The sequence below is a fragment of the Microtus ochrogaster genome, unplaced genomic scaffold (genome assembly GCF_000317375.1).
Source record: "Microtus ochrogaster isolate Prairie Vole_2 unplaced genomic scaffold, MicOch1.0 UNK221, whole genome shotgun sequence".
Taxonomy (NCBI): domain Eukaryota; kingdom Metazoa; phylum Chordata; class Mammalia; order Rodentia; family Cricetidae; genus Microtus; species Microtus ochrogaster.
In genome coordinates, this window is record NW_004949319.1 from 80,115 (window position 1) to 84,078 (window position 3,964).

Sequence of the window (3,964 nt, forward strand, 5' to 3'; positions counted from 1 at the left end):
AATACTGCTTACCAATGCTCTAACTACATACAACCTGGCAAAAGCATTTGGTGACCAACTGGTGGTTGGTGACCTAAGTCTCCAGATCATTTATCATGGGAATTGTACATAAAAATCCCATTGCATCAAAGAAATACTAGTTGTTTTAGTAAATATTTGATGAGGAGGTAAAGGAAAGCAAAGAATAATTTTTTTAAAGAAAAACAACACTTGATATTTTATTACACAGCACAATTTATATATCATTTCTACCAATTTTATTGAAAACCATGAGCTACTAAGAAAATCATTGAGTGTCATTTAAATTATTTATGTTAACATATTAATTGCATAAAACAATGGATTAAATTATGAAAATGTTATATATTTACATATCTTATAATATTAAACACCTCTATTAAGCTCTGTTATCCACTTCCCATTCACACTTTCCCAATTTCACATCATACATCCCATATTGTACCCGTTTGCTTTCATGTTATTGTACATAAGCTCAGACCTCACTTATGAGGCAAAGTTTGTCTTTGTGAGTTGGGTTTATGTCTTCTGATGTTATGACAGCCAGTTCAACTACAAAAATATTCAAGAAATATTGTTTGGAACATTTGATATCAATAAATTAATGCAATTACTGTTGTCCTTTAAAGTCATCAATATTGCTTAACATTTTTATTCTATATGTAACTATACCTTTCAAATATAGACAAAGATTATCAAGGTAATCTTAGCTAATATTCAACTACAGTTGCTTCATGAGAGTCCATTTTTCTTTTGTATCATTGCTATAGTATGTAAATAAAAATGTATGCCCATTTAAATTTTTCTCATCTTATATAGATATATATAATTTCTGTGTTAAAATTTTGATATAATTATATAATAGTTTTATTAAGTGACTAGATAAGTCTACAATTCATCTTCAAATAATTAAGTTAGATTGCTTGTTTCTAGTGAAGAATTCAGGCAAATGGTCTTTATTCATTTGTTAATGCTAGTGTGGCTAAATACTACAAAACTTTCAGAAAACAAACAACGTGTAAACAAAACTAATACTTCACATTGATAGTCACAAATGCTAAGCAATATGTATTATATACAATATAATGTTTCTTATTTCAAATTTACTCTTTGAAACCTAAATAACAGCTAATGTGAATGGTTTAGAATATGAATATGTTCTAAGAAGGCATATTTATTTGGATGTTCCTGGTTTGATTCTTTTTGTCAAGCTAGATTTTATGGCTTTAGTGCTTAGAAATGTGTTCTTTTGGAGTAAAGATTTACCTTTACTATATCGGACATGCTTGAAAGTCAACTATAAGGAACCTAATGAACTTGTATATATCATTTACCCTGAATGGCCAAAAATACCTTCCATTGGTGAACATAGGCGACATACACCTCTTTTAAAAGTTATAATTTTTCAGTCTAAGGAGTATGAAAATATGTAAAAAAATTACAAACACATAGAAATGATGGAGACATTGTACACTGGAACCGAGATAGGTTGCTGCAGCTTCAGATACTCAGCGTCTACTCACTTGGAAGTAACTTGAAACCTGTTCAGCCCCTGGTTTTTACCCCATTCTTGTTTGCATTTAACTCTATAATGACTTTCAGATTTCAGTTTCTAGGAGGCTATTTTCTTTTCAATAGAAATTTAGTGTTAAATTGTGTATTCTCTGTCTAAATCACATTTGGCTAAATGATTATAAGCTGTCATGTGGGTTCTGAAAGTTTAACTCAGGTCCTCTTTTCTGGACCTTTTAACTACTAAGCCATCTCTCCAACTCCCAAATGAGCTTTCTGAACACTAGGCTTCCTGATACACTGTAATTACATATCCTTTATGTTTTTCAACATTTTTGTACAGAGTCCAGAACCTTTGAAATTCATAATCAGAGAACATTTCTTCCCAATAGTCATAACTTTATCACAGGTAGCTAAATATCTTACTTTTCAACTTTCATATGCAATTAACTGTTGTCATTGTGAAACAATGTTGACAGTTTTATAAACTAGTACTACTACTTCTAATTTTTACCTAATTACTTATTCATACATTCATTAATCATATAATTATTAAAATTAAAAAAGAGCTATTCTAGTATTTTAAATTTATATAGAACTTTATTTTCCTATCATGTAACTACCAAATATTCTTTTTCAAAAATTCACATTTTTTCACATATACAGTATCAAATTGATTAGGGTTTCTCATTTGGAGTCTCTATCACCATTCATACCTGTTTACTTAATAATAATATGACACATATAGGATATGATAAATTCTAGAAAGAAGATTAAGAATATTTTATCATGTTTAAATGCTCAGTTTCATATCTATTTTTGACTTTACCTGAGTCTGTTACTTTTCTCTTAAGATTTTCTTATTGTTTTACATATAATTTTATCACAACTTTACAAAGCATGGTTGTTTTCCATTCTGTTTCATCTTGCAACAACTATGTCAAAAATCTACCTTGAACATGTAAAATCTATATTTTCCTAAAATAGTTCTACAATTTACATAATTATGTTTTAGTTGTATTTAAGAACAATATGCCATTTTGTCAATGGTCATTAGCATTAGCATACATTTATTTCTATACTCATATACAAGAAATAATCTGTATAAATAAATGAGAGTAAGGATTCTAGGACACACAATGTATGACTCTTATAGGGAATTGTATATGCAAGTATCAATGATCAGTCACTGCCATCAGAAGAGTTAGAGAAATTCGTTTAATACAATCCTCTGATATTTACAGGATCTAGTCCTGTATAGTTTACATTAGATTAATTTAGAACTGAACTAAATTGAAGAACTAAACCAGTCTGAGGTATCTGAATTTATTATTCTTGGGTTTGTGACTCTTGGGAGCTCTAGACTTTGTTCTTAATGATATTTTCTTTACTTTATTTAATCACCATTTCGCCAAAATATTTATTGTATTCATTATAATCATTGACCTTCATCTCCATTCCCCTATGTATTTCCTGTTTGCCAATTTCTTATTCATTGACTTTCGTTTTTTCTCAGTTACTACATATAAGATGATCACAGACTTCCTCAAAGACAAAAGACTATCTCCTTTGAAGGGTGCACAGGTCAGATTTTCTTTAGACACTTCTTTGGAAAGGGCGAAATGGTCCTGCTTGTGTCAATGTCCTGTGACCGTTATGGGGTCATCTGTAAGCCAATCCATTACTCCAGCATCATGTGCAGACATATGTGCATTGAATTAGTGATGCCATCATTGGATCATTGGCTTTGTGCCAATGATATGTATCCAGTAATAAGCCTACTAGTTATAATTGTAAATTGTTATAATTGTAAAACTGCCCTTTTTGGATCCCAGGAATTGGACAGTTTTTTCTGTCCATTCCATTTGTCATCAAATTAGCTAGCATGGACATCTATGTCCTAGAAATTTTGATAAATGTTGACACTGGGGTGCCAGCAAACATACGATTCATTCTGTTGCTGATCTCTGATTCTCTTATTCTGATTACTGTCTGCCTTCATATAAGGATGGAGAATACAAGGCTCTCTATGCTTGCACTGTTCTTATCACTGTGATCATATTATTTTGGGGAGCCCTGCACTATCATCTACTTGTGGCCAGTCAGCAGGACCCAAGTAGACAAGTTTCTTGCAGTGTTTTATGCTGTCATCATACCTCTTCTGAGCCCTGCCATTTACACTTTAAGAAACAAAGAGATTAGAAATGCTTTGAAGAGATTACAATACTAGCATATGAATTTCAGTATATATTTTATGATTTTACATGGTTAGATTATTAATTTATAGGTTACTAAACTAATCACATTTGTCGTTTTTCTATGGACTATAAACGTTCTCAAATTCATGGAAGTTACATAGAATGGTTGTTAAAATGTCTGTGTTTACAAATTTCATTGATCTTAAGTTGAAAATAACTGTATATAAAATGGTAAT

At 30.7% G+C, this 3,964-nt stretch overlaps 1 pseudogene; it reads left to right on the forward strand.

Annotated features, from left to right (window-relative positions):
* Positions 1 to 2,905: 2,905 nt before the first annotated feature.
* LOC113455868 lies at positions 2,906 to 3,760 on the forward strand (annotated as a pseudogene).
* Positions 3,761 to 3,964: the final 204 nt, after the last annotated feature.